The sequence below is a fragment of the Nicotiana attenuata genome, chromosome 7 (genome assembly GCF_001879085.1).
Source record: "Nicotiana attenuata strain UT chromosome 7, NIATTr2, whole genome shotgun sequence".
Classification (NCBI taxonomy): domain Eukaryota; kingdom Viridiplantae; phylum Streptophyta; class Magnoliopsida; order Solanales; family Solanaceae; genus Nicotiana; species Nicotiana attenuata.
Genome location: NC_031995.1, coordinates 108351272 through 108376002, shown reverse-complemented (window position 1 = coordinate 108376002; position 24731 = coordinate 108351272). Strand labels below are relative to the sequence as shown.

The window sequence follows — 24731 nt, the reverse complement described above, 5'->3', positions numbered from 1 at the left end:
CCTTATGTATTAATTTGGTTTTCTCCTCTTTAAACTTAGTATACTGCAAATCCCTATTCACGTTGACGATACTTATATACCTACGTAGTTCGCAGATGACGGATTCATAGTCTCTTGCTATTTCCTCCTTGGCTTGCCCCACTCTTGTTCTAATTTCAGTCTCCCATTCTGTCGTGCTCTTCAGAATTGTCTCTTGCCTAGATCCAAAAGCATCTTGGTCATAGAACCACTCAAAATATGCAGGGTCTAACTCTCCTTGATCTTAATCTTCTATCATAATGTGAAATTCAAGCACCTTAATTTCATCCCAAACCTACTTAGCATAAGCCTCACGAACAGGATCCTCCGATGTTACCTCCCACATGAATCTTTGCATGTGCTCCACTGTGGGCACGACTTGTTTTTGACCTTATTGGCGTAGGGCTCTCATAGGCACATACGGCTGAAAACCCCGAAGACCCATCAAAATAAAAAACGAATGGTGGTAAGACCTGTATATGACCTCTTTTGGTGAGAATGAGTGGTATTTCCATGTGATTCCAGTAGCATTTAACTTTTGAAGATACCCTCTCCATGCTTCGACGCCCTTGGGGAAGCTACTATCTTCGGTCAAAACTTTAGACCTATCTTCAAGCTCATTGTTGCACCAATGGACGCTAAAATTTACCCGTACGGGGTGAAGGAGAAGGTGCTCTAAAAACCATATTTGGAGTATGTTATAGCTCTCAAAGAAATCTTTCCCTTCCTGACATTTGGTTAGGGTGCGGTAAATATCTGACAATACCATAGGAATGATAGTGACATCCTTTCCACGCAATAAAGCGGTAACTATGCCAGATAATCGAATATCAATATTTTTGTCATGCCTCGGGAAAACCATCGTCCCTAGAAATGCCACAGGAAAGCTCTCCGCCCATGGCTTTGCCAAGCTTTGTATCCAATTTTATTATCAAGCTCTTTTCCTGTCACGACCCTAAACCCAACCCGGTCGTGATGGCGCCTCTCGTGAAGACAAGGCCAGCCGACACACTTCCAATTCATTTTAAACAATTAATAACAATAAACACTAAGTCTTTAATCAGAAATAAAATCTCAAAATAAGCATTTAACAATATAATTTGTGAAAAATAAAAACCAACACAGCCCGACATCGGGGTGTCACCAGTCATGACTCATTAGCATCTAAAACAAAAATAAATGTCTGAAGTCTACTCCACTACTACATGACTGAATCAAAGAAACTAAGATAGAGGGAGAATGCACTGGGCTGCAAATCGCCAAGCAGCTACCTAGTAAATCTTCGAAGACCTGCTGGAACTATCAACCCTCAGGAGCAGGACCTGTAGCTCCCGAATTTGCACACAAGGGTGCAGGGAGTAAAGTGAGTACTCCAACTCAGTGAGTAATAAAATAAATGAAGACTGAGTAATATAGAACCACGTAAGGCACAATATTAAGATAAAAGAGGCATAGCAAAATCCGTAAATATAATTAAGCAGTGAAATCTCATAAACATCCTTTAAACAGTTAAACAATATACAGGGAAAACAGCTAAAAAGTAAACACATAATAACTGCCCCTCGGGCTCAGTAACAACAATAGAATCAGCCCCTCGGGCAATATCACAGAACAATACCAGCCCTAGGGCTATATCTCATATCACAATGGGTACCCGCGCTCACTGGGGATGTACAGACTCTGGGAGGGGCCCCTTACGGCCCAAGCGCAATATCAAGCCATCTCGTGGCATCATAAACAGGATCTCGGCCTCATATCAATCTCAAGCCACCCCGTGGCGTACAATCTCAGGACCTCGGCCTTATTAGTATAATCAGTATATCACTGCTGCGACTTGCAGCCCGACCCAAAATATCCTCACAGCACAGGCCCTCGGCCTTACTCAGTCAGAATCTCATAAGCCCCTCAAGCATCAGTAAAACATGAAGCTCAGCTCAAAATATCTTTAAAAATATCATTTAATGGGTTTAGAACAGAATAACATAGTTGAGTTTTGAAAATAGTGAAAATATAGCATGACTGAGCACAAGTTTGAAATCAATCAGTGAGGAAAATATCATTTAAAATCCCTTAAGGGTTCAAACAGTTGGCACGAAGCCCACATATGGCATTTAGCCCAAAATATAATAATATTAAACAATTAACTATCAAGTACGCAGTAAAATAGTCATTTGGGATGGACTAAGTAACAATCCCAAACGGTGCACGATCCCACGCTCGTCATCTAGCATGCGTCTCACCTCAGCATAACTGAAAGCTGTAAATTTTCGGGGTTTCATACCCTCAGGACAACATTTAAAATCATTACTCACCTCAATCCGGCCCTAAATCTAGCTTGCAATGCCTTTTCCCTTCGAATCGATCTCCGGATGCTCCGAATCTACCAAAATCAGAACATAACCATTGATTTATGCTAAAGGGACGAAGCCCACTCGAAAATAATCGAAAAACATCACAAAATCTGAAATTAGTCAAAACCCGACCCCTGGGCCCGCAACCAAAAGTACAAACATATCCCGTAACCTTATTCAAACTTGTACCAATCTTCAAAATACCTCAAACAACATCAAAATCACCAAAACTCATCGAATTCAAGCCTAAGGTTCTAAATTCTTCCGCATTCCGCTTTTGATCAAAAACCCAATCAAACCACGTCCAAATGACCTGAAATTTTGCACACACATCCCAAATGACATAACAAAGCTACTGCAACTTCCGGAACTCCATTCCGACCCCTATATCAAAATCTCACCTATCAACCGAAAAACGCTAAAAACTCAATTTCGCCAATTCAAGCCTAAATCTACTCCGGACCTCCAAAACACATTCCGATCACACTCCTAAGTCCCAAATCATCTCCCGAAGCTATCCGAACCATCGGAACTCACATCCGAGCCCTCTAACACATAAGTCAATATCCGGTTGACTTTTCCAACTTAAGCCTTCTTAAAAGAGACTAAGTGTCTCAAACCTTCTCAAAACCTTTCCGAACCCGAGACAACCAACCCGATCACATGCAAAACCGTTAATTAAAGCAATTAGAAGTAGAAATGGGGGAAACAGAGCGGTAACTCATGAGACGACCGGCCGGGTCGTCATATTTTCGTGCTTTGAAAATCCACCAGGACACCCCTACCTGTCGTACAAGAAATCTAATCGAACATGCCCTCGTTCCACGCTTGCTATTTTATTTTGGCTGATTGTCATCTGCTCAAGGAACTTACCGCCAGTGACATCCCTCGGGGCTAAGGGTCTCTTCTTCCGAAGCTCATCGCCTAACTTTATGTATCCACCTAACTCCTCCAAAGTGGGAGTCATTTTGAAACCATTAAAACGAAACACGTTGTTATTAGGATCCCAGAAATGCACCAACGCCTCGATTAAGTCCCTCCTTGGGTTGATCTCCATAATATTCACAAAGTTACCCAGATGGTCCTTTATCTTTTCCTGCTCACAAATGCCCATATTTTTCCACCATTGCTTCAGCAACCAGGGCGTTTTATGCACAAGCCAAATCTGCAAGGGCTCATCATTTTTTGGATTTTTATTGGGTCTTCCACATACTGAATTCATATCTCACCTGGATAAATAAAAATGTGAGGTCAGGTCCTAATCTAAACTCAAAGAAATGACACCAAGCAAACTATTGGATAAGACAACAGCCAAACTTCTCATGGGAGGAAGGCTAGACTCTAGAAGGATTACTCAGATATCTCACCGAGGAAACAAAAATGGCCGAACAAAAGACAAAATGATAAAAAGTGACGAAGAGGACAAGATGGTTATTTTTATGAAAATGGCTCTTCAGTACCTCCAAGAAAAGTACTAAGGCTGTCCCGGCAAAAACGGACAAAAATAAAGACGAAATGGTAAAAGATGTTAAAAAGGAGCAAAGTAATCATTTTGTACGGAAATAGCCCTTCGGCACTTCCGAGAAAGTTTTTAAGGCTATTTCGGCAAAAATGGTTCAACATTGGGGAAAATGGTAAAATATTAGCTAAATTTATGAAAACAGCCATTCGGCGGTTCCGAAGAAGGTTTTGAGGTTGTATTGAAAAACATGATCAGACGCAAAGACAAAAACAATAAAAAAGACAAAAAGTAGCAAAACTCTCGATTATTATTATTATTAAAAATTGGAAAATATTATGTACACACCGATTTTGATACTCTTACAAAAATGGGGGCCGAACCCGATGAAAGTTGCCTACGTACCCCACTGGAATTATGAGAATCGGACCTGCGTAGTTCGAACCAAGACTAGACCATTTTTATTTATTTAATTTAGTAAAAACGAATTATCTACACAAAACTGGGGGAATAATTTTTTTTAATTTTTTTTTCCCGCTAAACTAATTTTCTAAAACCGGCCAACAAATGCAAGCAAGCCTTCCAAATGAAGCAACAAGTAGTACATAAGTGAACATGATGGTCTCAAAAAGGATACCTGTCTTATACGGACCCGCCCCTGTGCCGAGCTTCGCTAAGTCAAATGCACGTGATGCATATAAAGCGAACCTACTAAGGATATCCGGCATGAGGTTTGTTCTTCTAGGTTTAAATCCTAGTGGAGAATGTATCTAGACTGGCTTACTCGAGGGGACAACTCGAGTCGAGGAGGGTCAGCGTACCGGTAGCAATGCTTTCCGGCTTAGCTGGTGGTGCTCCCCGCCTAAAACATGTGTGACTAAAATCCTTCACCGGGTGACAAGCACCTCGGCTATCTCAAAAAAAGCGGGCTATGTCAAGCAAATGCCTAATTTTAATTTCAAGAAGACTCAGAGGGGGTGCGTGAGAAGACAGTTTATATGTACAGTTCAAAAATATCAAAGCGGTAAAAAACAAACAAGTAGCACATTATGCCCAAATAAATAGCAGTATATACAAAATTAATAAATCAAAATAAAAATCAACATGTACAAGCTCGAATTCTAGTTGTCCCCAGCGGAGTCGCCAGAGCTGTCACACCCCTTTTTCTACCCCCAAAAAGATACATATGTTATGGATTGTGGGAGGGTTAAAGAGTTTTTCCAATTAAAGTGACAAACTTGAATAGGGACTACTTTATTTATGGAGTCGCCACTTGGAATTGATTTTTTGGGTGTTCCAAGTTACCTTTTTATTTGAATCCCTAGTCAAAGGAAGGTTTGACTCTAATATTATCGGTCCGCGAAAAAATAGTTCGGGTAAGGAATCCTGTTGATCGGGGAGAAGGAGTAAGGCATTCCCCGAGTCCCGTGGTTCTAGCACGGTCGCTTTATTGACTTAAACTTGGCTTTAATTAATTTTGAACAAATTGATATTTATATTCTTTTTATATTTTTTTACCTAGTCGCTTTTATATCTGGATTATTAGAAAAATTAAAGAAAATTTTAAATAATAAGATGTCATAACCACACTACGCGAGTGAATGCGTGATAGACGATTAAAAATTACTAAAATATTAAGTATCGCGCTACACAAGCGAAACCGTAATTTTAGCAAAAGAATTAATTAAATTAGAAAATAATTAAAGCTAGTAGAAATAGTATGAGATTATTGAATTAAAATATTAAGAGTTAATATCACGCTACGCAAGCGAGTCCGTGAATGAAAAAATTAAAACACACCTACTAGTTGCCTTGCGTTTAAATTAATTATTAAGGTGATTAAATTACATAGGTAATTAAGTTACATAATTATTAAAAAGAAAATATGATGAATTGAAAAACTATTTGAAAAGCTTGTAATTAGAAACTTGGACCAGCTTTGTTTGTTGGATTTAAAATGGCCAATTCTATTATTTTTGGCATTAAGCTACCTTGCTATTAAAGACAAATGGCCCTGTTAGTATGCTTAACCTCATAATGGGCCTGGCTGAATTTGAGTTCACTTTGGCCCATACATATTAAAACCTATCCACAACTACAAATCAACTAATAACCTACTAGTGTATCATGTTTTTTTTTCTTTTAATTTAACAATAATTGCGATAGTAATCTAATTGAAAACTTTTAGTTGAATAACCCATACCGACTCAATACACTACAGACCTTAAGCAGACGAAAATTAAACTGAAAAAAAAAACTCCACTATTGTTGAGCACTAGAGCTTTAAGCTTAAAGTGCACTTATCTTAAAAAATCTATCTACAAGTTAACAACATAAAAACTTCAGCAAGATATAGAAACCTTCTCAACTGATTTTAATCAATAACCTAAAGTAGAAGTGATAAGGATGCAAGCTTTGAATACTAACACTAAATTACGGGTTCCTACTTAGGCATAAACATAATCTTAATATAGTAAGTATTCAAGCAACATAAACAACAACCCAAACATCATTTAAGCATGTCATACACAAACACAATATACTAAAAGGACTTGATCACTTCATTTTCATTCAATCTTGATCCAAAAAGTAGTACAACAGTTGAGGAAATACCTGATCAACAGAAAGAAAATATTAGCAAGGGAGGGACTGAATTTCAGCGACAAACAGCAACACAACAGCAGCGAAACAACAGTAAATTCGTGTTAAACAGTCCGAAAACTTAGAGAAGAAACCCAGAAACGAACTCTAAAGAAGACTTATACTTTTCTAAAAGTTTGCACTCTAAGATTCACTCCTAAAGCTCACCATTTCAGCTTACTTTCTTTAAGTCAGCTGCTGATTTTTACTCCTAAAATTGTGTTTTTTTTTTAGTGTGTAAAGATGTCTAGAAAATGTATGGTCCAGTCTCCCCTTAAAGTGAGGAAAGGGTTGCCCTTAAGTAGGCAAAGAAAGCCACTTTTTGGGCAGATTTTGGTTCACCAAAAGTCTGTCCAAAAGGACTAACTTTTGTGTGCTAAACACTGTTCAAAGGCTGTCCAAAAGGTGAAAGGACAGCCTGAAAATCTGCTATAGCAGAAACAAGGAGAAAAAATATCATTTCAGCCACCCTACTAATAAAAAGTAAGCTACTAGCTACCCTATTTCATCATTTACCTTTTACCCTTCACAAACTAATAAACTAACTAACCAATTCAAACCAATGTAAAAACAGAAAATTCAGCATTTCAAAACTTCAGAAACTAATGCTAAAATAATTAAGAGGCAAAAAAAATCTGAAAAAATAATAAAACAAATCAACCGTGAAAAAAGAATAGTATTTTTACCATTTTAAAATTCAAGTGGCCGAAAAATGGTGGCATGCCAAACAAGGGCGTTCCGGGAGGTCGCCGGAATTTGGCCGGACTTTGATCGCTAGATTTTTGGTGTAGAATTGACATCAATAGGTAGGTCTTGAGGAGCTCTATCCGTTGATGTAGGTATTGTGGGGGTGTTAGTGGCTGGAACTTCAAGAATTTGGGCAAAAAAAGTTAGTCTTAAGTTTCCTAGATCTAAAATTCAAGGAGTTTGAGGGTTTTGTTAAGGATTTTGTTTGGAGATATGTAAAGAGGAGGTTGTGGAGATTGCATGGTGCGATTTTGGGGTGATTTGGAGGTGGTCGGCCGCCGGTGGGCGATTTTCCGGCGGCGGTGGAGAGGCGGCGGTTATAGAGAAAGAGAGAGTGAAGAGAGAGGAAGGAGAAAAGAATTATGGGGAAATGGGGCAAAATTTCAGCATTTCTAAGTCTTAAATACCTAGTTGGGAGATTGATTGTGGACCATTGGATGAGGGAAAATGAATGGATGAGATTTATTCTTGATTCACTTAATGAAACGACGTAGTTTTGAGGCAAAACTACGTAGTTTCGGACCCTTCCAATGGCAGCCCCTTATCTTGCACTCTTGGCCACTTTTTCTTTCAAATTTGGCCAAATATCTTCCTTAATCCTATTTATTAAACTAAATTTACACAAACAAATAAATTAATTAAATAACTTATTCAAATGATCAATTAACTAGATTGATTCACCAACTGAAAAGTTAGTCAATTCCTAAAATGCACAAATGAAGGAAGAACTATTATTTTTTGGTATTTTCATGATAGGAAATATGCAATTAAAGACACAAAATTTGAGAAAAATAATTAAAATAACAAAATACTAATAACTTTAGGAGGTGTTAAAATAGTGCAAAAATTAAGTGTTCACAAATCCAAAGAGGTGCCAGATTGAAACATGGAAACAAACATAAGTACACTACACAAAAAAAAAAAAAAAAACCCAACCCCATTATCACAAAATATCACAAAGTTTGAACCAAAATAGAGGGTAATTTAGATAATCAAACAGCAAGAGAACTCCTCAGTACAATATTACATAAAACCCAGTAAAAAAAAATACCATTTTAGATGCCAGTCGGTAGGATTTATTGTTTACTTTTTTTTAGTCAGTATACTAAGACTATTCATTGATTATACATGGTTATATACATATTAAACATCCATCCGTTATTTTTAGTTCAAGTGAATGTATGGACAACTATTTAGGTTGATTCCTTTCTTTTTTCTTTTTAGTATTCAGCTGGTGGCAACTGCTCATAGCTCTGGGTGATGAAGAGGAATTCATAGACAAGCCCAGCAAGCCCACCACCAATAAGTGGCCCAGCCCAATAAACCCAATGGTTACCCCAACTCCAGCCCACAAAATCTGGGCCAAAAGAAACTGCTGGGTTCATTGAGGCCCCATCAAAAGCTCTAAGATATTGGCCCCAACAATGAAACCAATAGCAATTGGTGCAATTGTGCCCAAACCTCCCTTTTTGGGTCGATTGCTACAGCATAGACTGTGTAGACAAGTCCAAATGTCATCACTATCTCGAATACAAGTGCATTCCACACATCCACTCCTGAGGACAAGGAAAAAGCACCTATCTCCTGCATAATTTTTAAAGAGAAATTAACTTAAACAGTCCGTTCCAAAAAAAAAAAAAAACGACAGATATATAATATATGTTTTACCGGTTATTATTTTTGCTTTTCTGTCTATTTTCTAATCTTTACGTTGATGTTATTATTTCTCTAGTTTATGCTGTTGGTACTGATATATTGTATCTTTTCGTTTTCTTGAACCGAGAGTCTATCGGAAACAACGTCCTCTCTACTCCCTCGGGGTAGGGGTTAGGTCTGCGTACACACTACCTTCCCCAGACCCCACTTGTGGGATTTCACTGGGTTATTGTTGTTGTCGTTATTGTAGATATATAATATATGTATAATTAGTTTGTCTTTCTGTAATTCTTTATACAACTGTTGTAATTTTAATCTTATTAAGTCGGGGTCTCGGGGATCTAGACGAAACAACCTCTCTACCTTCACAAGGTAAGGGTAAGGTTTGTGTACAAACTACCGTCTCTAAACCCCACTTGTGAGAATAAACTGAATATGTTATAATTATTGTAGTTTATAATATAATATATATTGGATAGCGATTGTAAATATTTTTGGTCGAGCAGTCAAATGTGTAACTTCCCCTAATTTGAATGTTAAAATATTACTAATTCGAGTACTTCACATAATGTCCACAAGATTTTGGTTTGATGGTTCATCTTGAGGTGTTAAATCTCATTGAAGTGTTATATGTGTTGCGACTGATTGTAACCCGTATACACTGATGGTATAAATAATTTTCACTCTATCAGTACATATTAATATGTTGTAGTAGAAAATTTGCCTTATTTTATAGATTCATAATCCAACTTTTTATAGGCACGATTTACTTGTAGTTATCTTTCAGATAACCTAAAACGTTCTCTTATATCCACTAGTAGTGTATGTCATTTTCTATATTGCTAGTGTTTTTTAACTTGTTGTTGCAACTAAACTGACTTATTGTTCAAGTTAGTAGTCCAACACCTTATGGATGGTTATTTATTGAACTTTTTAGGTGATAGATAGCATAAGAATTCTTTTATTTTTGCAGTAAAGGAATTCAAACTCAACTTAACATCGAGCTAGCAATCAATTAGAAAGTCAAAATTAATCACTTTTACATGGATTTTTACGAACCAAAACCATCATTAATTACAACCATATTACAATTATAATTGATGAATAGGGCAAACAATATTCTTACCAAACCACCAGTGGCGAACTTGAGAAGCAAACAAGCAACAACAGAGCTAAGAAGCTGAGCAATCCAATACAAAATTCCACGTAGTAGGCTAATATTTCCACCAACAAACGCACCAAAAGTGACAGCAGGATTTACATGTCCACCAGAAATGTTCGCTCCAACGGAAACCGCCACGAAAAGCGCGAAAGCATGAGCGATGGCGGCGGCAATAAGGCCGGCCGGGGTGTTAGCTCCATCATCAGTAAGCTTGCTGAATGCAACACCTGAACCTGAACCTGCAAACACGAAAATTAGGGCTGAGATGAACTCGGTTAACGCCGCCTTTAATGCGTCCGGGTGGCTGGCCTCCTCCGGCCTTCCGACGGCTATACGGCTGAATGGCATCGTCGGAAAATCAAGATTTAAGTAGGGATGAAAAGGGTTTTACAAAGACTATACTGTTCTTATAGATTTCATGCAACATTGCTACTTATAGATGCTAAGATTTGGTGGTTCTTGGTATAGCCGGTTTCCGGTAAAAAATGACGATTTAAAAAGGATCTATTGATAAAAAGAATTATTCCATCCGTTTCACTTTATACGAAACTATTTAATTGAGTACGAGTTTAAAAATAATGAAAACTTTTAAAATTTGTGTCCTAATTAAAAATAAGCCATAACATTTTGTTCCACATATTAAAGTATTTGTATGACTATAAAAAACTTTGAGGGTAGAACTAGAAGTTTAAATTAAATTATTTTTAAATTTAGAATTGGTCATATTCTTTTGGAACATACCAAAAAGAAAATAGGTTCCCATAAATTGAAATCGAGGGAGCAGTAGTACTAATACCATTCGACACAATGTTTTTATCTTTACAAAAAGTTGTTCCCCTAACTATGTTTTCATTTTAGTTCCATAACTCATTCGTTGAATTAACTCCAACTGATTTTTACTTTTAATTAATTTCTTTCTAAATTGATCAAATCGATTCCAATACGTAAATGACAGCAATGTTTTATTGGTTCATAATGATGGAGAAGGTATGAATATTTGTTCAAAGATTACTACTACAATTTTGTGATTCTCTTATTTGTTTTTCTAGATAACTTAAACTCTTATTTTTATTTTCTAGTAATAACTTGGTCTATTATTGAAAACGGCAATCACTATTCATTGAGCTAAGCAAGTGATGGATATGGGGTCAACTGCCATTAATACGTGTCCATGTTGGATAATAGACTATCGATTATTATTTAATTAGCATCATAAATTGGACCAAAAGCATAATGAGAAACCTTAAGTACAATCATACATAGTACATCTGTCATTATCGTTTTACTAAACGTTTGTTGGAATGTCATATGAAATTTCATCATATACAATTTTGGACGAAATATAAAATTGGTTGGATGGACGAAATTAATTATATTTGCTAGTCAAAAAATATTTTATATATATATTTAATCAGTTATTATTTTTTATAGTGACTAAAAATATATATATTTCTCTATAATTTTTGCATAATCGCTTGTCCAAGTTCTTTTCCTTTTAAAATAGGGAAACTTACACAAATGTCCCAAATAAGTCTCAACTTATTAACCTCTAGCCATTAGTCATAGACTTACCAAAATTAGTCAAGCACATATAAAAATTGAAAAATCAAATAAATAAGGTTCTTTCTCTCAAAAAATTACATGGAAAAATTACCTTCCATATTTTTAAGCGTGCTTAGCAACATGAGATGCAAACGGAAAGAAAATTACATGGATGAGGTAGCAAATAAGGAGATGAAATACAAAAAAAATATACGATATTCCAAAAATCTAAGCAAAAAAGAAACTTTTTCAATGGGTATAGTTGAAATTCATTGAAAACATATAGATAAGTCAATATACAAAATTTGAGGAAGATTGGAGGTGATTTGGACTGGTTTTGTATCAAAATTCGTAATTAAATCGAGTTCCAAAAATTCTTCTGCGACACATGTATCAAACATGTATCACGCATGTATCTCACACACAGGTATACATATATGGATATACATGTGATACACAATTGATACAAATATGATACATATACATATATACAATTGATACACAAATGATACACAGTGTGACACACATATCATTTTTTTTCATGTTCAGTTTTTGACTTCGAATTTTAAATTCAAACCACCACAAAACTTCACCAAATCATCCCAAAACTGAGATTCAAGCTCTTTAAGATGTACCCAATCTATTCTAATAACACCCACTCAAAAGAAAACAAAAATTTGACCTTTTTTCTACAAATGCTAATATTAGTAAATTTAGCTAATGTTAGTAATATTTTATAAATTGACCAATTTTTATAATAAGCTACTTATAAATAACATAGCCGGTGCCCGGTAGTTTCCCTTTAAAATATCTTTGATAGTGGTATGCGGAATCTTGGAGAGAATGAACAGATGTTGTACGTAGCATCAGATAAGCACAAAGACTTGATTATTGTATTCCTCCTTCCAATTTTTATATGGGATTTTTTCCTTCCTATACCATATATGAAAGTTTATTATCAAAAATGTGCATATTTTGTATATTACTCGCCCAGTCCACATTTTACCTACAAAATTTGTACCATTCGACTATTAGGCATTAAAGGAGCAGAATATTCCCTAAAAAACGCGCTAAAATTAAGGAGAGAATTTTGGTGATAATTGATTCTAGATTAAATTCAATTTTTAAAAAGGGAAAGGAGATTTCTCATCTGCGATTTTTTCTCCAGAACTACAATTCAAATTCTGAAAAGAAAAAAAAAAGAACGAACAGCTCCTAAAAATAAGAACAGATTCAACTACTAAGAGTTTCGACGAGCTGAATTCAAATTGTAGAATTCAAAATTTTCGAGTTTCAACAACTCAAAGTTGAAAAAATCTGTTCTTCGTCGTTGCTTCTATCAAATTATCGATCAGATATATCTCTTCTTCATCTTTTCTTCTTTCAATCTAGAAATCCAAAAAAAAACATCAACAACAAATCATGTCCAAAATCGCAATCATGCTACAATTTAATGGGGATTGGGATAATTATGGCAGATTTAGAGATTTTGAAGTTGATGCCATTGTGGTAGATGAGAATGCAAGCTACAGTGTCATGATTTCTACAATTGCAGAACAAGTATCAATTGATACTACAGAAAAAATTGTAGAAATCAAATACATCGTGAAATCAAATAGTAGATTGTATATAATTTGTAGACAAATTGTAGTTAATTTGTAGGTTGTAGATAATTTGTAGATATAATTGTAGATACGTTGTGGATAAATTGTAGATAAACTATTTTATGATTGAAAATATTTTTATTGCTGTTTGTTATGTAATTCTAGGTGAGGGCTTCAACAGATCATATCCATACTGTGATAGATGGTGTGAAGCGGTACATGAATCCTACATTATAACTACTATTAACTACAAAAACTCTACAATTATGTATAAAACCAGTTCTACAATTCAAACAAATTTACCTACAGTTTACCTACAGTGAATGTACAAATTACCAACAGTTTAAATACCTAATATAAGAATAACTACAATTTACCTACAGTTACAGGGCAAACAGGAAACACATCATCCACAATCATGTCTACATTATATCTACATTTTAGACTGCAATTAATCTTGGAATGTTCTACATAAACTACAAACTAACTACAATTACACTACAAACAGTAAATCTAGGTGAGGGCTTCAACAGATCATATCCATTACACTAAATCTACAATTACACTAAAATTACACTGCAATTACACTACAAATACACGACAAACAGTAAATCTAGGTGAGGTCTTCAACAGTCAGTATTTCTAAGTCGTTTGGAGAAGTTGTCGGCAGCTTTTCATATTAGTCTCTTTACCAATAAATTTCTCATTTTTGACTTTTCCAGAAGAGGGAATTTTGTTTGGTACCCAAAAAAAAAAAACTACTAAAGTGTATCTGTTTTCATTGTTTTGCTAGTTCGTGGCGTATTAAAATGTTTGTTGCAACTTTTGATTTCATGTAGACTTTCAGAAAATCATATCACATGCCACAATTGTTGCAGAGGAAATTGGCACGACATTCAAATATAATGAGATTTCGCTGGCTAATGCATCTCAAGGACATCTTTCGTTGATTGATCTTGCAATCGTGGATGAAGAACAATAAAGAATGTGGGGTATGAGTAAAAACGTGGGTGAGGGGGTGAGGGGTAAGGAGAGAGAAACGTGAGATATATGGATACCTTTAATTAATGAGTAAAAACTGCCCATTAATTAGATATGGATACCTTTAATTAAGGAGTAAAAACAGTCCATTAATTAGACCCTTAATTCAGTATGGTATATGATTGGTAATTTGGTATACTAAGTGTAATTTACTCAAACCTTAAACATGTAGGGTAAAAAGGTTTCCTATGTGGTATAGGAATATAAAAAATCCTTTTTTATATTTAATGATAGGTATTTTATCATCGAGTCTTTTTAACAAGCCAATAATTATCAAAAAAATGTCTTATCTTACTTTAACATCAATTAGTGCAACAAGGACAAGTTCTAGGACTTTGGACGTTTATTCTTGTCTTATTTTTTTTCTTTTTTTGGAGCAAATTAATTGAATTCGTTTTGGAAAATTTTACTTTAATGGTAAAATGCTCTTATCAAAGACAATTTTATTTCTAGGACTCAAATGAAACCAATCGTTAAGGATAGGGGTGTGCATTCGATTTATTGATTCGATTTTGACCCTTATCGATAATTACATATCGATTATCGATTTGTACATATGCTTATCGTTATCGTTTCAATAAGGTTTCGATTTTTTCGATTTCGATTTATCGATTTTGGGGGCTTATCGATTCGGTTATCGATTACACCAATAAGAAAATTTGCGGGATTCCACGGAAAGTATATCGCTATAAACGCGTCTAACTAATATGCACAAAAAAAAGCTAAAACAAGACGAACACCATTTATAATATAAAAATTGTGTCAACAAGCACATGCAACAAAACTAAAGTAAGGGATCAAATATATGCCACCAACACTCCAACGGTATAAAAAAAATAAAACAAAACAAAACACATCATCACGGCTAATTCTGTTTTCCAGTAATTTGAACTTCATTCCCTTGATCTTTAAATATGATCATTCCTTAAATGTGGTAGAGGAAATAATAGGGTAAGGGACTTAGGGTAAAGGAAAGGGTATAGAATAGGAAAAATAATATTGTATAGCCGCTTTCAAAATAGTAGCGGAATATATATATATTCTGTATGTTATATTAATCTATACAAATAGGTAATTACTCATTTAACAAGTGTCTACAGTCTAGGGGTGTGTATTCGATTTATCGATTCGATTTTGACCCTTATCGATAATTACTTATCGATTATCGATTTGTACATATGCTTATCGTTATCGTTTCAATAAGGTTTCGATTTTTTCGATTTCGATTTCGATAACAAATAATCGATTCGATTTATCGATAAACCGATTCGAATGCACACCCCTAATTAAGGATAGAAGAGTATTTATTATTCCATAACAACTTTTAAGCGGTTTCTTCTCCTAATTTGTTAGAATGTGATGGAAGAATGCTTTGCAATCGTGAAGTGATTTACAATCGTTCATTTTTTTTTTTTTTAATAAATTAGAATACTGTTAATACAGTGTAGTATATAGGTATTGCTCAATCAGAAGACATTGACGGTTATAATTAAAGTGTGTATTAAAATATCATTTCAATTTAAAAACCAATTCAATGTAAAAGTCAAAAAAAGGAAAATACTCAATTACTCTCAATCAATTTCTATCCAATGCAAGCGACGGAGGATATAGTTCTTATTTGAGATATTTTTAAATTTTAACAGTGAACAATTATCTTTATTTGTTTTCACATCCCATTTGAATGTGAATAATTTAATTCTATTTCAAAACTAGTAATAAAAATAAAATTCAAATAAAATAATAATTGATTATTATACCCACACATATTTAGAAAATAAATTAATTTATATAGTATTATAAAACTTTTTTGATTTATTTGATTAAACACAGTCTAAAAGTTAAGCAACCGTAGCAGCTAGCGATAGTGGTGGTTGACAGGGATGATTATGAGGTGATAGCCGTAGTTGGTGAAGGTGAAGGTAAGAGGTGGGGCTAGGATTTCAACTTTGTGGATTAAATTTTGGAGAGACAACTTTACGTGCTAATATGTGTTCTAAATTTAATATTTATACATATTTAATAAATACTTTAATATAAATATATTATTAAAGTAAAAGCTACTAGGTTCGGTTAACCCACATCCGGGCTTCTAGCTCCACCTAAGATCACGACGGTTTTGCGGTGGTAGTTAATGGTGGCGATTGTATAGTGGGTTGATCATCGGTGATAATAGCTAGTGATGAAGACGGTTGGTGTTGGTGGCTGGTAGTGGAGGTGGAGGTGGAGGTGGTGGCTTGTGGTAAAGGTGATTGGTGGTAATGGTTGTGCAGTGAAAACTGATGGTGATGATTGTAGGGTAATAGTTGATAAAATAGTGGTAAATGTGACTTTCGGAGAAATCTTTAAAAGAATAACGTTTAAATGATTTATTATAGAAGATCCGAATAAATCAATTGATTTGAATAAATCAGACTTATTCAAAGAAAATATATGATTGTACAAAATTAAAAACAAAGATACGCTTTAACTAACTATTTTTAAATAATTCAAATTTAGACATTTATTAGGTAAAAACAAATTAGCCATATTAACGTCGAGAAATGTCACAAACGAAAAAAAATAACCATTATCGCCAACTACTAAAGCCAACATGATGTTAACCTCAATCCTTTATTTAATTTAATAACTAGTATTAGTACCCGCGCGGACGTGCGGACACTAATCATATCAAATATTTAAGTTATTTGGATTGTATGTAAATAATTTTAAAATTTACACCTTTTCAGTAAATATAGATAATCATTGAATATTAACTACATGAAAAAAAAAATAACCATTTCTTCTATTTTTCTTTTTTGATACCATTCTTGCCGGTGTCATTGGATCCTAAAAATAGCCAGGAAGCAAAATAATAACTCATATTTATGGAAAAATAATCAAATGTTGAGACAATGAATGACTCTTTGGATAAGACTTAACTCTTTTACTACTACTTGAACTCTTATTTGGTGTGTTGATATCTCTTAAAAAATATTTCTTTCTTAAAATTTCAGTTTCTAAAACAATATTTTTCAATAAAATAATTATTTTTATAATAATGTAATTGAAAATATTATTCTTAATTCAAAACTCATTTTAGTTGGCTATCTAAAGATATAAAAAAATTCTTTAGCTAGTGAATTTTTTTTACTCCATTTTTATATTTGACATTAACCATGTTAAATATCTAAGTTATTTGAATTAATGTAAATAACCTTAACATTTAAACCTTCTAAATAATTTTAAATAATCGTCATATATCAATTAAGGAACACTACATGAAAAAAGACTAACATTTTCTCAATTCACGTAGTGATAGTTTTATTTTTGCACTATTCTCATAGGTTTCATTGGAACCTAAAAATAGCCACAAAGTAAAATAATTACTCATATTTATGGCAAAGCACAAAGGTTGACACGATATAAACGATTCTTTGATTACAACGTGACTCTTATACGACTTGAACTCTTATTTGGTATGTTTTTATCTTTCAAAAAATATTCTTATTTTGAAATTTCAATTTCTAAAACTTTATATATATTATAATAATTATTATCTTTATAATGATGCAAGTGAAGATATTATCCTTAATTTAAAATTCAATTTAATCGGCTATCTAAAAATTTAAATAATTCTTTGGCCGGATTTGTTTCGGTATGACTCCACTTTAAGTTTATCGATATATCTAGCCCTAGAATTTGAATTTTTAATAGCCTATATATACAAAAAAAAATTGTTCTTTGAATCACTAAATGTTAAATTAGTTGATTATTATTATAAAATATTGCATCTATTATCTTAAAACTGTCAAGTAGTTTATTTTTTGACACCATACTTGGCTTAACCTTAATGCAAACTACTCAAAATGCATTCCAATTCAAATTCGAATATCATATCAGTTTGTTAGTAATAGTAATTTTTTAAAAACGACACATAATGTAAATTAAAAAAAATATTCGAAGATATCCTTATCTTATAATCTATGTATTTGAGTTGGAAAAAAAAACTGAAATCGATGAGATTAACTTTCAAACTTTTTATACTCAACAAAGATGAAACGTAAGAACAAATTTGTTGTCATCTTTTATTTTTTTCGTTTTTAGATCTTTCTAACATTTTTTTCAATATTTATTTTATCTTATTTTTATGTCATTATTTCTTTTATTACAACAAATTACTTTATTTCACTATAAAAGGATGCGTTTTAATAAAAATTGTCTACAATGAACTTTAGTTATATTTTTAGTCTTTGGTTGAAATTATTTCATATTAGCCTTTTTGCTTTATCTAATCAGCCTAAATAGGTGCTCACCCGACCACTTAAATTAAAAATTGAATGATGTGTAATTTATATAATCCATATATAATATGTTTATAATCGTGTGTTGTCGATATATCATCTATAAAAAGTAAACAATAAATACGACAGGATATTATTTAAATATTCCGTAAGATTTCGGTTTTTTGAGTTTATCCATGATATAACTTCTATTATAATAATTTTAAAACTCTCTACTAATGTTCAAAAATATCTTATCTTTTTATTATCTTTGAATTAAAAAAAGTAAAGAGTTTTTTCGAAATAATTTGTTTACATTTTAAAAAAAATTCACGTCATACCAATTTTTTCTTTATATATACTCTTTGTTACACTTAAAAGTCGCTATAGAAANAATCACAGGAGGTCTTAAGTAGTTGTTGGTAAAGAATGCTCAATGCATAGAGCAGTAAGTTGCTTAGGTGTATTAGGATGAGGATTTCATTTTGCGGCATCGGAGTGCCGATGAGGCACGGGTTGTTCGGTTCGTTGGGTCAGGTAATTTGCAATTTGAATAAGAGTGGGTGACTTTCAAGAATGGTTCTAATGTGTTCAAGATTCTGCAGGAAACAATTGGATATTTCAAAGTTGCATGTGTGGTTAGAAACTGTGTTTTCACCTGGAAGAGGTTCAGAATTGTGGTATTTCTATGTTAATTATGGGTTTCTATGCATCAGTATCAGGAAAATAAAGGTAACGGATTTGGATTCGCAGAAGTTCTTCAGATTAAAGTATTCGGGAGCGTGATGTTTTCGGGAATATTTGAGAGAGTATTCAGCGGCTTATGGGTCCTAGACAGTGTGGTCTTGTGCTTGGGTCTCGTGTAGTGAGCTTGGGATTGAGAGATTTGTGGTACTACAGCAAGAGGGGGGCATCAAGTTGAAATGAATCAGAAGGAAAAATTCAGGTAGATGGAGTGGTTTGATAGTAGACCGAACCGATATGGTAAGGATATGATCAATTCTTTGTATGTGTTCGAGGTAATGGGTTCATACAGGTATTTTGCAACAATGCTCATGGGTTTTGATGGCTTGCTTAGCTTGGTCTGGTTAGAAGGATTTAGTCTTGGCAGTTTAATTGTGCAAACGGAATTGGGAGAGTTCTTGTTGATTTCTACCGTGGCTGGAGCGGTGCATTTGCTACGAATATGAGAGGTATGGGATGTGTAATGATTTTTTTTTTCTTCTAGATGGGATCAATGGGAGTTCTTGACTAGTTGAGTGCGTAGATGTCTGTGGCTCGGTAGGGAGATAGAAGTTTTTCAGTTATCCTTGGATGGGTGATATATGCGGTATGTTGTGGGGATCGAGATTTGCGTGTATGGGGTTTCAGTTCAGTCCTGAAAGGGAGTTCATAACACTCTTAGGCAACGGGTAGCCTCAGATGATTAAGGAATTTGTATTGTTATTTGGAAGTGATTTGACGAGAGTATAGGTTTCAGAAAAAGGGGTAATGTGATTAAGCTGATAGCACTTCGGTGATATTGCGACACCTTCGTTTAGATTGACTGGTGATATTCAGGTTTGTTTGGGGCACAGGGGAGTCTGACAGTATCTAACGTGGAATGATTGGGTATTAGAGGTGTGGCATATATTCGGACGGCGTATCGGTTGTGTCCTATCGGGTTGCGTGGTATATGTTATTTGTTTTCACTATGGGTGTAATGACTTGCTTTGGTCCCAGACGTCAATTTGTGCGTCGCTGTCGATTTCGAGCATAGTGACTTGAGGTGTCCCATGTGTAGCAGTGATTGGATAGGATCGCGCATTGCAGCGAAGCCATGTGGAGATATGACCTTTCGGGGTAGATTCATGTGTTCTATTTCTATGGAGTGAGACAGGATCTCAGCTTTGTGTTGTGATGGTATTGGTGAGCTTGAGGTACGACTCTTTCGTTTGGGTCGTTTTCATGATTTGAGGATATTCAGACCGTTTCTTATTGGCGCGCGAATTATGTAAGTTGTGGCTTAGGCCTGTATTGATGTGTCATGTCACTAGAGAGGTGTGATGAATTCGAGGTGATCGCTGGGGTCATTAATGAATGCGAACGGATTTGATTTTAGCTTGTTGGAAGGATAATATCGAGGTTCGGCTCGAAAATCTGTTATGGTATTAGCCAAAAGGGAAGTGACTTCATGGATGGCTGACCTGAGAGATGGTTACAGTTTATTGCATGTTTCATTCATCATTAGCAGTATATAGAAGTGTTGGAATAAGACCCTAGTTGATGAGAGGTTTACCGGTATTCGGGTGTCGTGTGCAGCTGCTATGAACAGAAGTTATCGTTTCGAGTGTTTGAGTTATGTGGTACATCATATGATTGCACCTGAGGTTACAGTACGGGTTATTACAGCTGGTTCGGGCCTATTCTGAATAGAGATGTGAGGTTCTGATCTTGTGTATGATTTCGGAAGGTGGAATGTGGGTCTATGGCATCTGGGCTAGATTGGATGGTGAAATTTCAGCTATGTTGTGTTATCGGACCTATGTGAGATAGGGTGACGTGGGATCACCCGCGGGTGTATGCATGGCAAGGTTATTCAGCGATTGGTTGGCTTTTAGAACAACTCTAGGTACGTTCGAGGACGAACGTGTGTTTAAGTGGGGGAGGATGTAACGACCCGACCGGTCGTTTTGAGCTTTTGTACTTTGATCGCCAGTTCTCGGGCATGACTTGCCCCGTGTTATGTATATGACTAATGTAGATCGTTGGTTTTGGTTTTCAGGAAAATTTGGAATGATTTGAAAGAACGGTTTCAGTTGAAAACTTTGAATTTAAAAGGTTTGACCAAGAGTTGACTTGTTTGTATATGAGCTCGGATCGAAATGTTTATGATTTGGTTAACTTCGTTGGGTGATTTAGGACTTAGGAGCGTGATCGGAATTGGTTTTGGAGGTCCGGTGTAGAAATTAGCTTGTTTTGGCAAAGTTAGTATTTTGGCGATTTCCGGTTGTTAGGTGAGATTTTGATCCGAGGGTCGGAATGGAATTCCGAGAGTTGCTGTAGCTTCGTCATGTGATTTGGGATGTGTGTGCAAAATTTCAGGTCATTTGGACGTCGTTTGGTTGGGTTTTTGATCAAATGCGTGTTTCGAAAGTTTTTGGAAAACTTAGGCTTGAATTCGATGTGAATTGATGATTTTAGTGTTGTTGGATGGGTTTTATGATTGGAACAAGTTTGAATAATGTTTCAGGACATATTGGTATTTTTGGATAAGGTCCCGGGGGCCTCGGGGTGAGTTCGGATGGTTAAACGGAGAGTTCTGGGAATATTTCATGTTGCTAAGTCTGCTGCTTCTGGTATGTTTTCGCTTCTGCGGAATTAGGACCGCAGAAGCGGTATCGCTCATGCGATCGGGGCACCGTAGAAGCGGTTTGGACTTGAGTTGGGTGTTCCGCAGAAGCGGTCCCGCTGGTGCGAATTTTGGGCCGCAGAAGCGGTCGAGGCCTTTAAGTGGAAAACCGCAGAAGCGGTATAATGGCCGCAGAAGCGGTCCCGCATAAACGGAAACAGGACCGCAGAAGCGAGAAGCCTGGGCAGAATATTAATTAGTCTTCTTCGCGAATTTTTGAAAGAGTAACATATTTCACTTCGGACTTGGAGAGTTTTTGGGCGATTTTGAAGAGGGTTTCAAGGACTTTGATCAGGTATGAATTCTTGGACTTGAAACATGATTTTATGATGTAAACACATGGATTAGAACTGAAAAACTCAAGGAATCAATAGGCAAAAATGGTGATTAGGGCTTGAAACCTAAGAGAGCTTAAACTAGGGATTTGAGGGGTCAAATGGACTCCGATTCTTGGGATTTTGATATGTATAGACTCGTGGCGAGATAAGGAATCCGGTGATGTTAATTTTCTGATTTTTCGAGAAGTGGGCCCGGGGCTCGGGCTTTGCAAATTTCGTGAATTTCGATATTTTTCGATTGTTTTCGAATGGGTATTGTTCCATTGGCATATTGTGATGTATTCGCTCTGGTTTTGGCTAGATTCGATGCGTGTGGAGGCCGAATTGAGGGGCAAGGGCATCGCGAGCTAGAGATTTCGCCGGTTCGAGGTAAGTAATGATTGTAAATGCTGTTCTGAGGGTTTGAAACCCCGGATTGCACATCGTTGTGTTACTTTGAGGTGACTTACACGCTAGATAACGAGCGTGGGGTAGAGCACTGCCGGGGATTGTGACATAGTCCTTCCCAATCGAGTACTTAAATGCGTATTTGATAGTTAATTGTTTGATGCCATTATAATTTGGGTTGCATGCCATGTTTGGGGCCTTGTGCCGACTTGTTGAGACCCCTAAGGGCATTTTTACTATCTATCCTCACTCTACTTGTTTGAAAGCATATCCTCGGTCATGTTTTACCTGTTTATTACTCAAATCTGGCTTTATCACTATATTCTTAAAAATGTGGAAAACTGTCTTGGGCTGAGCTCCCTATTTTATTGATGGTCCGAGCGATCGAGAGATGATAACTGAGATACACCGAGGGTCTGATTTTGAGATTGATGATTGAGATAGACTGAGAGACTGATGGTGAGGTTAATGACTGAGAGAGGCCGAGGGCCAGTTGTGAGGATTATATACCTATGGATCGGGCTGCACGCCGTAGTAATGTATATGTATATGTATGTATATGGATCGGGCTGCACGCCGCAGCGATACTTACATGGATCGGGCTGCACGCCGCAGCGATACTTACATGGATCGGGCTGCACGCCGCAGCAATATTGCGCTTGGGCTGTAGGAGCCCCTCCGGAGTCTGCACTGCCACAGTGAGCGCGGGTACCCATATGGATCGGGCTGCACGCCACAGCGGTTATTATATATATATATATGGATTGGGCTGCACGCCGCAGCGGTTGCTATATAGTACCTATTGATCGTGAGTGCTGAGTGTGAGCACTGATTGGCAAGAGTTGAGTCACGAGTGGCAGAGAGGCTAGCCCGAGGGGCGATAACTATATACATGCATATGAGTGATGTTTGCCTGAGAGGCCTGTTTATGAACTTGTTGATTTCACTCCCCTTTTCAGTGAGTTTCTATCGAATATGTTGATTTATCGGCTGTTTTCACTCTTTTTTTTTACTGAGCTTCTGTTGGAAAGTTGAACAAATGTTTTCAAAACAACCTTTATTTTAACTGAGGTTTATGAGATGTTTAGAAACTAATCACTGATTTGGCATTTGGTTATTTCCACCGAGATTTTTCCGGTTATGAATTGTTTATGAATATTGTTTTGCCCGAGGGGCTGTTTTACGAACTATGCTTTGTCCGAGGGGCCGATTTTGGCTTTAATCGCTATTATTCTTTTAAATGGTATTGAACCCCTATTGAAACTACTGGAAGGTATTTCAAAATGATTTTTACTAAAAGTTGGATTTTAAAAGGGAAGGTTGACTCGTATTATGATTTGAAAGCCTGTTATGTTTATTGAGCCTAACGTGAATGTGGATTCATTGTTTCCTACTGCTCAGTCTTTATTTACCCTTATTACTTACTGGGTTGGAGTACTCACATTACTCCCTGCACCTCGCGTGCAGATGCAGGTATTTGTTCACCCGGTAGCGGGTTTTGTGCTGATTAGAGACTATGCTATCGGAGTTGAGCAAGGTGGCCGCCAGCGTTCGCGGCACCGCATTTCTCCCTTTTATTTATAAATTCCTATTTCGTATAATTCCGGCTTTGTAGTTATAATTTCCCTCTATTAGATGCTCGTGACTTGTGACACCCCGGTTTGGGCTGTGTCGGGATGGTTCTACTATTGTTATCTTGGTTTCCGCATCTTATTGTTATTAAATCATGTTTCATAATTGCTTAATGATGATTTACTGCTTAAAAGAGGTGATCTGTATTGGTGTGGCTGGATTTGTCTTCACGAGAGGCGCCATCACGGCCGGGTTTGGGATTTGGGTCGTGACAAGTTGGTATCAGAGCCTAGGTTACTAGGTCTCACGAGTCATGAGCAGGTTTAGTAGAGTCTCGCGGATCGGTACGGAGACGTCTGTATTTATCCTCGAGAGGCTGCAGAACCTTTAGGAAAACTTCACCTTCTTGAATTCTTATCGTGCGTCTTTAATTCAGCTTGAAAATAAAACTCTTGAAATTCCTTCCATGCATTGTATGCGTGCATGAGCGCTCAGTATCAGATGTGCTTTGACGGCTTGAGATCCCCTGATCGAGGGGCGAGATGTGCTCTCTGTGAGTTGATG

General features: G+C 36.0%; 1 long non-coding RNA gene and 1 pseudogene across 1 annotated transcript; both read right to left on the bottom strand.

Annotated features, from left to right (window-relative positions):
- On the bottom strand, positions 6111–7586 carry LOC109229668. Its single transcript, XR_002068594.1, has 2 exons — positions 7155–7586; positions 6111–6441 (listed from the first exon to the last, which is right to left on the bottom strand). It is a non-coding gene; the product is annotated as an uncharacterized LOC109229668 (long non-coding RNA).
- On the bottom strand, positions 8424–10410 carry LOC109230616 (annotated as a pseudogene).